Raw genomic sequence first — 12803 nt, forward strand, 5'->3', positions numbered from 1 at the left:
GAGAGTGTGATAGAAATTGAAAAAAATAAAAATTAAATTAAATTTAAATAAATAATAGCAAAAGATGCAATGATAGCATTGTTTTTAGTGCTGAGCAAATTTTAATTGTTACAATTGTGTGAATTGGAACATATCATCTCGTCGGTGGTCTCAATCCCTCTCTCTTATTTATAATCACTCTCTTTTAATCCCGCCTTGTGTTTACTAATCCCCGAGGATTTATTTATGCTTCAAAAAGTCCAGTTCCTCCTAATCTTGGAAAAATCTTAACATCACCGCTGCTAACTATTTACAACATTGGAACATGTGTTCAAGATTAGGTAGCCAAAAAAGCAACAACAAAAGAAAATATTAAAGCACGAGTAATTACAACACCAAAGCGAAAAAAAACTCCCTGACAAGCAAAGACAGCACATGTTGTTTAAAAATGATGTTGAATGAGAATACATGAATGATGTGACCAAACTAAAACAAACAAATCTTAATACAAACAAACATATGTATGTATGTTTTTAGTTAAACATACCCTACCTACATATCTTCCATCATCATCATCATCAGGAAGGAGGGAGAGACATAGGGAGAGACATAGGAAGGAGGGAGAGACATAGAAACCTGGAGATTTTGTCACTCAAGGTGAAATGATTATTTTTGTTTTTGGGTTGTTGTTGTTGTCGCTATTTTTGTTGGATCATCAAAAAATAAACAAAACGAACAGAAAATGCAAAATTTTTGTTTTTTCAGCCAAAAATTTATTTGTATGTTTGTTTGTCATGTGTGTTTGTCACATATTGTCGTCGTCTAGTGTCGTCTCCTACTGCAGATATTTGATATAGTCATGCCCGCAGAGATGCTGTGTGTGTGTCTTTTGATGATGACTTCCAGTCAGCCAGATTCAGCCTTGTCTTGTCTTCTTTTGCATGTGTTTATTACCACGGCTCCAGAGTCAGATGTCGACAAACTGGAATCTCACATACATACATACATACTACATGAAATATTTACAGATATGTATGTTTGTAATTATGTTGTTGCTTTTCTTGTTGTGTCAAAAAAAATCCTAGCAGATTATGGATTTTGGTGAGGTTATCATAATTTTTGGGCAAAAAAAAAAAAAAAAAAAAAATATATAATAAAATAAATACATAAAAAATAATTTCTTAAACAATAAAATTAAATAATAAAAAATTAAAAAAAAAAATAATTACAAAAAATTGGTTTCTTTTAATCAACATCCTGAAATATATTTTCAGGCGTGAATTTCAAAAACTAATATGTTTCCATGTTCCAGGAATATTTTTTAGGGCGTGGAAATGTTTAAGAATATTTTTCCAAGGCGTAGATTTTTTTAAGAATAAATTTTTAGGAACAATATTCCAAGCCTTAGATTTTTTCCCAAAAAAAAAAAAAAAAAAAAAAGAATTTTTCAAGACGTGAATTTTTTAAAAATTATTTTGAAAAAGCTCAAAAATATTTTTCAAAAGTGGATTTTTATAGAATATTTTTAAGGGACGTTTTTCAAGGCGTTAATCTTTTAAAGAACATATTTCCAAGGCTTAGGAACAGTTTTTCAAGGCGTGGATTTTTTAAAAATTATTTTTTCAAGGCTTAGGAACAGTTTTTCAAGGCGTGGATTTTTTAAAGAATTTTTTTCCAAGGCTTAGGAACAGTTTTTCAAGGCGTGGATTTTTTAAAGAATTTTTTTCCAAGGCTTAGGAACAGTTTTTCAAGGCGTGGATTTTTTAAAGAATTTTTTTTCAAGGCTTAGGAACAGTTTTTCAAGGCGTGGATTTTTTAAAGAATTTTTTTCCAAGGCTTAGGAACAGTTTTTCAAGGCGTGGATTTTTTAAAGAATTTTTTTACAAGGCTTAGGAACAGATTTTCAAGGCTTGGATTTTTTAAAGAATTTTTTTCCAAGGCTTAGGAACAGTTTTTCAAGGCGTGAATTTTTTAAAGAATTTTTTTCCAAGGCTTAGGAACAGTTTTTCAAGGCGTGGATTTTTTAAAGAATTTTTTTCCAAGGCTTAGGAACAGTTTTTCAAGGCGTGGATTTTTTAAAGAATTTTTTTCCAAGGCTTAGGAACAGTTTTTCAAGGCGTGATTTTTTAAAGAATTTTTTCCAAGCCTTAGGAACAGTTTTTCAAGGCGTGGATTTTTTAAAGAATTTTTTCCAAGGCTTAGGAACAGTTTTTCAAGGCGTGGATTTTTTAAAGAATTTTTTTCCAAGGCTTAGGAACAGTTTTTCAAGGCGTGGATTTTTTAAAGAATTTTTTTCCAAGGCTTAGGAACAGTTTTTTAAGTCGCGAATTTTTTATAGAATATTTTTCGAAGGCTTAGGAACAGTTTTTCAAGGCGTGATTTTTTAAAGAATTTTTTTCCAAGGCTTAGGAACAGTTTTTCAAGGCGTGGATTTTTTAAAGAATTTTTTTCCAAGGCTTAGGAACAGTTTTTCAAGGCGTGGATTTTTTAAAGAATTTTTTTCCAAGGCTTAGGAACAGTTTTTCAAGGCGTGGATTCTTTGAAAAATATTTTTTTCAAGGCATAGGAACAGTTTTAAAAAAATTTTGTTTTTCAAGGCTTAGGAACAGTTTTTCAAGGCATGGATTTTTTATAGAAAAAATTTTCAAATCCGAGCGTGGTGTAGATTTTTTTAAGATTTTTTTCTTTCCGGCAAGGCGTAATTTTTTTAAGAATATTTTTTCTAAACATTTTTTAAGTCCCGACAAGGTCTAGATTTTTTAAATAATATTTTTTAAGCCTCACGAAATCCTGGATTTTTTAAATAATATTTTTTTTAAGTCCCACGAAATCCTGGATTTTTTTAATATTTTTTCTATTGCCACAAATTCTGGAACATGTTTTTTGAAGTCCAACCAAATGGTAGATTTTTTAAAAATATTTTTTAAAGCCTCGGCAAATTTTTTAGACCGATTTAATAAAATTAAAAAAAAAAAAAAACAGCATCATCTTCTCGCCTTATCTCAAAAGTCACCTTGAAACCAATAATAACAAAAAAACTTGAAAACCCAACAACAACAACAACACCAAAAGACACCCAAACAATTATGCTTGTTTTGGTACGTGTGGTGTTATCAACATCGAAGTACCTGTCATCAACGAAGAACCTTTTTTGGTTTCTTGAAACTATTTTTCCATTCCGCATCATCTCTACAGCATCCTGGCCAAAGAGGAACGATGAACATATGTCGAAAAGAATAATCTCTTTATGAAAAATTGTGTTGTTGTTGTTCCTGTTGGTTTTATTGTTTAAATCCCTGTGGTTGTGACAAGAAAAATGTTAATAACAATAATTGTTGTTGTTGGAGTTTGAGTTTGAATTGTTGCCGTCTCAAGCCCACCTGTCTTTATTTTAGTAGCAGCAGGCAGGCCAGGCCGGCAGAAGGCTGCCTGTTTGGCAGGTTTTTTTTTTTTTTTTGGTTTGCAAGGGAATCTAACATGTGCCCACTTTATTTCTGCTGTCGGGGCTGTCATTCAAAGGAGCTATATAGTGAAAAAATAGCAACAACAACTACAACATCAAAGGTTATCATAATTCAAACAAAATTTTTAAAAAAAAATCGAATATTTTTTCTAAAAAAATCGAATATTTTTTCTAAAAAAATATTATCGCAGATTCCCAAATCGGACAAATATATATGTATATGTGGGAGCTATATCGAAATCTGAACCGATTTTTCCCAAACTTACCACACATCATTCCAGACTCAATTCAGTACACTATGCCAAATTTCATGCAAATCAAAAGATATATAGGGACTTTGGTGCACCATTTACCTTAAATCGGACGAAAATATATATGGGAGCTATATCGTAATCTGAACCGATCTCTACGAAACTTAGCACACATCATTCTAGACTCAATTCAGTACGCTGTGCCAAATTTCATGCAAATCGAAGGATATTTAGGGACTTTGGTGCACCATTTACCTTAAATCGGACGAAAATATATATGGGGGCTATATCTAAATCGGAAGCGATTTTCACGAAACTTAGCACACATCATTTTAGACTCGATTCAGTACGCTGTGCCAAATTTCGTGCATATCGAATGATATATAGGGACTTTGGGGCCCCATTTACTTCAAATCGGTAGAAAATATCTTTGGGAGCTATATCTAAATCGGAAGCGATTTTCACGAAACTTGGCACACATCATTGTAGACTTAATTTAGTAAGCTATGCCAAATTTCGTGCAAATCGAAAGATAAATAGAGACTTTGGTGCACCATTTACCTTAAATCGGACGAAACTATATATGGGAGCTATATCGAAATCTGAACCGATTTTTACAAAAATTAACACACATCACTCTAGACTTCATTTAGTACGCTATGCCAAATTTCATGCAAATCGAAGGATATATAGGGACTTTGGTGCACTATTTACCTTAAATCGGACGAAAAGGTATATGGGTGCTATATCTAAATCTGAATCGATTTTCACGAAACTTAGCACACATCATTTTAGACTCGATTCAGTACGCTGTGCCAAATTTCGTGCAAATCGAAAGATATTTAGGGACCATTTACCTTAAATCGGACGAATATATATATGGGAGCTATATCGAAATCGGAAGCGATTTTCACGAAACTTAGCACACATCATGCTAGGCTTAATTCAGTACGCTGTGCCAAATTTCATGCAAATCGAAAGATATTTAGGGACTTTGGTGCATCATTTACCATAAATCGGACGAAAATATATATGGGAGCTATATCTAAATTTGAACCGATTTTCAGGAAACTTAACACACATCATTCTACTCTTAAATCAGTACGATGTGCCAAATTTCATGGAAATCGAAAGATATTTAGGGACAATTTACCTTAAATCGGACGAATATATATATGGGAGCTATATCGAAATCTGAACCGATTTTCACGAAACTTCGCACACATCATTCTAGACTCAATTCAGTACGCTATGCCAAATTTCGTGCAAATCGAAAGATATTTAGGGATCATTTGCCTTAAATCGAACGAAAATATATATGGGAGCTATATCGTAATCTGAACCGATTTCTACGAAACTTAGCACACATCATTCTAGACTCAATTCAGTACGCTATGCCAAATTTCATGCAAATCGAAAGATATTTAGGGACTTTGGTGGACCATTTACATAAAATCGGACGAAAATATATATGGCAGCTATATCGAAATCTGAACCGATTTTTTCCCAATTTCAATAGGGTTCGTCCTTGGGCCAAATAAATGAGCTGGGCCAAATTTCATCCAATTCCGGACAGATATTCATAAATCGAACCTGTACCACAGTGTGGTGAAGGGTATATAAAAAATGCTCAGCGGTAATTCCACTTCGATTGTAATTTTTCCACCATTACAACCCTTCGATCTCCTCTCCCCCGCTTTATTCTCCTCCTCTCCAATTACCCTCTGACCCCTGGTTGTTACTGAACTTCATCGTCGTCGTCGATGATTGCCTGGCTGGTTATCATTTAAAACGAAAATACAAAGAATCGGCGTATAAGAAAATTAAAACGTAATTTATACAACAACAAATGCAAACAACAAAATATTTATGTATATAAACAAAAATGATAATAAACAACAATTTAAATAAAAGCAAAAAAAAAAATAATAATTTTTATTTTTGTTTAATTTTTAATTTTTTTTTTATTTATTTGCAGAAAATTTAAAACCCGGTCGGGAGATAAAGGTGCTCTTCGCTCTGCTGGCGACGATGATGATTAAATAATACAACAACAACAAAATGGGTGATTTTTAAAAAATCCAACAACAAGAAAAATATTCTAGAAGGAAATAAAAAAAAATGAAGTGAAGGAATTAAGAGAAATTAAAAAATAATAAAAAGAAGAAAAAATAATTCAATCGCACAAATTAATTAAAGGAAGTTGAAAGAAAAAAAAAAAAATAAAGAAAGTGAAAAAAATTAATTAAGAAAAAATAAAAATTTAAAAATTTAAAAAAAAAAAAATTTAAAAATTTAAAAAAAAATTACAAAAAAATGTTTGTAAAATAAAAATTTTCAATCCACGAAGTGAAGTTCTTAAAAAGAAAAAAATTCAAAAAAAAAATATTCCAAACAAATTCCAACGAAAAGTGTAACAAAGAAAAAAACAAAAACAACTTCAATAATTTTGGAAATTTTTTGCACCGGAAATCACCTGGAAGTATTTTTTGAAAGTTGGTGGTAATTATTACCAACAACCAACACTCCCTCCTGCTCTACACCCCATACGTAACAATCACCTAAAGAAAGGGGGGAAAAGAAAGATAGAAACAAACAAATCAAAAAACCCCAAAACACCAAAGCTTCGCAACTCTTCTCTGTCTTAGACCCAGCCATCATGCCCGCCATGGGTAGTGTCTGGAAGCGTTTGCAGCGTGTTAATAAACGCGCCGCCAAATTCCAATTTACCGCTTCATATCACGAACTCCACCTCGAAACAACGGCCAAATGGTGAGTATTTCCTTTTTTCAAAAATCTATTTTTTGTGAATAATTTTTTTTTTTTTTGAATATTTTTGTCAATTTTTTTTCCAAAGACTACCTTTCTCGGAAAAAAACATGATCGTTTTTGGCCAGCATGTCTGGTATAATTAAAAAAATATTAGTAATGTTGTTGTTGCTATTTTTTTGTTTTTGTTAAAAATTAATTATTACAAAGCTAATTGTTTAAACGTGAGTCGTTGTTGGTGGCAGGGGGGAAGGGGAACTACAAATCTGCCAAAGAGGGAGGAAAGGGGGCATGTGATTTTGGTTTGTTTTTTTTTTCAATGGAAGCAGTTGTAATCGGATACATATTATCGAATAATTTAACTATAGACAAAAATTTTTTTTGAGAAATTTTTTTTTATAAAAAATCGTTTATCGATATATTTTTACTCTAAGATCGGATACATTAAAAAATTCTTATCGACCAATTTTTTGTTGGAAACAAATATTACCGATTGATTTTTCCACAACATAGGTTGTGATCGATTATTTGATATTGTTATCGTTTAAACAACTATTTGTAAAAAATGTTATCGATAATTTTTTTTCTGAAAAAAATATTTTTTGTTCAATATTTCGGTGGGAAAGATCATAATCGATCCACTTCTTTATATATTATCGGTTAACTGTTCTTAAGGGGGAAAAAATAGTATTGAAATTTTTTATATATGGAAAAGGTTGTTATCGATAAATTTTTCTTTAGAAAGTGTTGCTACAGTTTTTTTTTGTAGATACATTAGATCAAGTAAATTTTTTATCGAAAATATTGTTATCGATAATTTTTATGTTATCGAAAATGTTGTTATCGATAATTTTAATTTTATGGAAAACGTTGTTATCAATATTTTTATCGAAAATGTTTTTATCGATATTTTTTTCGAAATGTTGTTATAGATAATTTTTATCGAAAATGTTGTTATCGATATTTTTATCGAAAATTTTGTTATTTATATTTTTATCGAAAATGTTATCATATTTTTTGGCGAAAATGTTGTTATCGATTATTTCTATCGAAATGTTTATCGAACATTTTGTTATATATATTTTTATCGAAAATGTTGTTATCGATAAATTATCTTAAAAATATTGTTATCTTTCGAAAATGTTATTGATATTTTTAATCGATAATAAATTAATAATTTTCATCGAAATTTTTTTTTAAATTCTCCAAAAAATATTGTTATTTTTCGAAAATGTATCGATATTTTTATCGATATTTTTTTCGAAATGTTGTTATCGATAATTTTTATCGAAAATGTTGCTATCGATATTTTTATCGAAAATTTTGTTATTTATATTTTTATCGAAAATGTTATCATATTTTTTGGCGAAAATGTTGTTATCGATTATTGCTATCGAAATGTTTATCGAACATTTTATTATATATATTTTTATCGAAAATGTTGTTATCGATAAATTATCTTAAAAATATTGTTATCTGTCGAAAATGTTATTGATATTTTTATCGAAAATGTTATTATCGATATTTTTAATCGATAATAAATTAATAATTTTCATCGAAATTTTTTTTTTAAATTCTCCAAAAAATATTGTTATTTTTCGAAAAAGTATCGATATTTTTATCGAAAATGTTGTTATAGATTTGTTTTATCGAAAATGTTGTTATCGATAATTTTTATCGGAAATGTTGTTATCGATATTTTTATCGAAAATGTTATCATATTTTTTGGCGAAAATGTTGTTATCGATTATTTCTATCGAAATGTTTATCGAACATTTTGTTATATATATTTTTATCGAAAATGTTGTTATAGATTTGTTTTATCGAAAATGTTGTTATCGATAATTTTTATCGGAAATGTTATCGATATTTTTTATTGAATGTTATTAATGTATTTTATCAAAAATTTTGTTATCGATAAATTCTCTAAAAAATATTGTTATCTGTCGAAAAGGTTATCGATATTTTTATCGAAAATGTTCTTATCGTTATTTTTTTTAGCAAAAATTTTATTATCGATCACTTTTATCGAAGATGTTGTTGTAGCAGCCCTATTGCTTTTATACAACGGGCTGAGGTGACAGACGTTGGCCGAGTAAGACTCGGGTTGTTTCGGCTCGTAGACCCCTCTGTCGTGGAAACGATCGAAGATATTGTTATCGATACTTTTGATCGAAAATGTTGTCGATATTTTATCAAAAACGTTGTTATCGATAAATTTTCTAAAAAATATTGTTATCTATCGAAAATGTTATCGATATTTTTTATCAAAAAATTTGTTATCGATATTTTGTATCGAAAATGTTGTTATCAATACATTTTCGCCAGGAAAATTTTATATACATAAATTAAAAAATTGTTATCGATCTTAATTTGTATATAAAAAAAGTGTTATCGATGAAGTTTTCGCTTATCTTTTCCATAGAAAATATTGTTATCAATTTTTTGCTATTCTCTTTTTTAGAAAAATTAATTATCGATTAATTGTAATTGTATGAAAAAAGGATTTTTTATCGAAAATCTTAACTTTAGAAAAATGTGTTATCGTTTAATTATTGTACGGAAAAAGCCGTTATCGATAATAATTTCTCTAGAAAAATGTGTTATCGAATAAAAAATATTCTTATTGTTTAAAATTTTAATAGTAGAAATTGTTATCGATTATTTTTAACATAAACAATTTTGTTGTTATCGATTACTTTTTTTCCTGAATATCGTTGTTATCGATTATTATTTCGTGGAAATGCTGTCATCGATTTATTTTATCTAAAAAAATGTTATCGATTAAAAAAAAAATGTTATGTTAAACAAATTTAGTTATCGGTCCATTTTTCTATAGAAAAATTTGATTTTTCAATAGACATAGTTGTTATCGGACCGATTTTATAGATCAACTTTTCTCTAAAAGAAACATTTTTTCGATCAACTTCCTTGGGATTAATTTTTTCTGAAAATCTCCTGTTATCGATCAATATTTTGGGGAAAGAACTTGTTATCGATCATCCTTCTTTAGGAAAGAATTACTTAACGATCCATTTTCTTTGAAAAAAATGTTATCGAAAATTTTGTTTCAATAGAAATAGTTGTTATCGATACGATTGAATATAACAAATCATTGTAATCGATTTGATTATATATAACAATCGTAGTTATCGATTGGATTTTCTCTAGAAAGCCCTGTTATTTATGTTTTGAAAAAAAAAAATGTTATCGAAACACTTTTCTATCAAAATGTATGTAATGAGCACTTCCATCCATGTTCATTTCACTCTCCCCAAAAATAGTAAATCAATTACAAACCACTTGTTCATTCTGAAAATAAAATAAAAAACAAAACACAAAAAAAAATAAAACATATCATACAATTTAATAGCGCTATGCCGGCGCTTGTGGCAACAATTTCCACAATTTTTTATTTTTGGTGAGTAGACTTTCCGGTTTTTTTGGTGTTCACTTTTATTTCTACACTGAACATAGAATTGAATTGAATGAACATAATAGGTAAAATAACTACAACAACAACATCAGCAAAACATTTATAAAATTTATTTCTAGTTTCAATGATTCATATCAATTGTTCGATTCGGTTTGGTTATGGTCTGCTGGTTGCTCGCTCGCTCCAACTCTAACCAGGTTCCCCCAAAAATTCAAACACAAAGGCTTGTTTTAAGTGTTTTTCTTTCTATTTCGATTTTTTTTTTCAAAATGTTCATGACGAACAATTTATGTTGTGGAGGCATATCAAAACGACCCCAAAAACTAATTTTATAAAAACAGAAACAAAAAAACCCGAAAATAATGCCACCATTGTTTTAATAACAGATTGTTGTGGCGGGCCCTGGCCTTATCAGAGTGGAGTATGGGTGGGGTATAAGGCGGGCAGACGATCGTTCGGTCTCTTAAAAATGACGTATTACCTCTAGTGGTGTCATAATCATGATGATCATAGTCGTCACCATGACTATGACGACGATGACAGTGACGATCTCGTCGGGTTAATCAAACCCAGCCCCCCCTAACCCCTCGTTCCGTTTATTTGACTTAACTAATTAAATAAAATAAGAGAATCAGGTTGAATAAATAGGGGAATTTGGATGAGATTTTTTGTTTAGAGGGGGAGGAGAAGAATGTGACAAAGAAATCTGTTAGTTGTTTAAGTGAACATGTTATCGATTATGCTGTTATCGACCATTATTTTTCACAAAAAAATTATATTCTATACATTTTTCTATAAACAATTTTGTTATCGCTGAAACACTCTTTTGAAGAATTTGTTATCGATAAATTTTCATATAAAAAATGTTGTTATTGATAATTTCATATAATGAAAAATGAAATGCCGATTATATCCTTTTTGAAGAAAACTATTATCGATATTTTGTACCGAAAATTTTGTCATCAATATTTTTTTTATCGAAAAATCAAAAAATGTATTTTTCCTTAGAAAAAACGTATACCGATTAACTGTTCAATTAAATTAATCGATAATAATATTATCGATTAATTTATAATGGAAAAAATTTTTATCGATTTTTTTAATAGTTATCAATTAAATTTTTTTGGAAACATTTGTTATCGATAAATATGCCGATTATATTGTTTTTTTGAAAAATATAATTATCGATTTTTTGTACCGAAAAATGGGTTATCGATATTTTTTCTCGAAAAAAAAACTTTCTATCGAAGAATTCAAGAATTATTTTTTCCCTCGATAAACAGTTCAATGGAAATTTAATGCTATCGAATCATATGTACTAGAAAAAATGTTATCGATTAATTTTTATTTGAAAAACTTGTTAGTGATGAATTGTCTTTGGAAACATTTGTTATCGAATAATAACGTCATTATCGAAATTTGTATCGATGTATGTTTCTGTCGATAAACTAGTTATCGATTAACTCCCTTATAGAAAATTTTATTATCGATCAAAAAAAAAAAAAAAATGTGTTATCGATTCCGGTATTAACAAATTTGTTATCGATTTATGTTTCCATCGATAAAGTAGTTATCGATTACCACCTTTAAAAAATGTATTATCGATAAAAAAAACTAGTTATCGATTAACTTCTCTATTAAAGACATTGTTATCGGATAAAAATTCTTTCGAAATACTCCTTTTTATCGATTATATTTTCTATCGAAAACAATTTTATCGATAAACATTTTTCTTAAAATGCTTCTCATCGATAGCCTCCTCTACAAAAAATATAATAAACGATTAATTTTTCGAAACTTCTCTTTCAAAAATTTTGTTATCGAAATATGCCTTCTCCAAAAAACTTATCGATAATTTTTTTTCATTGAAAAAAAAAACTTGTTATCGATACATATTTTATTGGAAAAACTTATTATCAATAAACTTTTCCATAAAAACATTGTTATCAATTTTTTTAAATTGTTATCGATAATCTTCTCTACCAAAAAATATCGTAATCGATTAAATTTTCTCTAGAAAACTTGCTACAGAGAAACGCCTCTATCAAAAATTTTATTATCGATTAAGCTTCCTTCGAAAATATCGATAAATCTTTTGAAAAATTTGTTATCGATACACTTGAATTATCGATCATTTGTAAAACCAGTTTATCGAAAAAAATTTTTTGTAAAACAAAATTCGATAAAAAATTCGTTATCAATAAACTGTTTTCACAAGCGATAATTTGTAGAAACAGTTTATCGATAAATTTTTTTACTTATAAAAAATATTCCATACAAAAATTTTTATCGATAAACTGTTTGTACAAAAAAAAAAAATTGTTATGGATAATTTGTAAAAACAGCTTATCGATAAATTTTTTTTTGTAAAAAAAATCGAAAAAAAATTGTTATCGATAAACTGTTTTTACAATCGATAATTTGTAGAAACAGTTTAACGAAAACATATATTATCGAATTTTCTTTACAAAAAAAAAAAAAAAAAATGTTATCGATAAACTGTTTCTACAAAAAATGTGTTATCGATCATTTGTAAAAACAGTTTATTGATAAGATTTTTTATACAAAATATTCAATATTTTTTTTTTAAATTATCGATAAAATGTTTAAAAAAAAATGTTTTATCGATCAAAAATATTTATCGATATTAAAATGTCTAAAAAAGAAAGTCGACAAAAAATGTGTAAATAAAAATATCGATAACAATGAAAAACATGACCGATAACAAATGTTTCTAAAGAGATAAAAGCATTTTCCCCAAAATATTAATCGATTAAAAAAAATATCGATAACAACCTTTTAATAAAAAAAAAATTACCGTTAACACCTACTCTTGAAGAAAATTTTTTCGAAAACGTGTTTTTCTAAAAAAAATTAAATTGATCTTTTTTTAACGAAATTTTAC

The sequence above is a fragment of the Musca vetustissima genome, unplaced genomic scaffold, assembly GCF_032173495.1.
Source record: "Musca vetustissima isolate MV318-11 ecotype Yass unplaced genomic scaffold, APGP_CSIRO_Mvet_v1 utg63664, whole genome shotgun sequence".
Taxonomy (NCBI): domain Eukaryota; kingdom Metazoa; phylum Arthropoda; class Insecta; order Diptera; family Muscidae; genus Musca; species Musca vetustissima.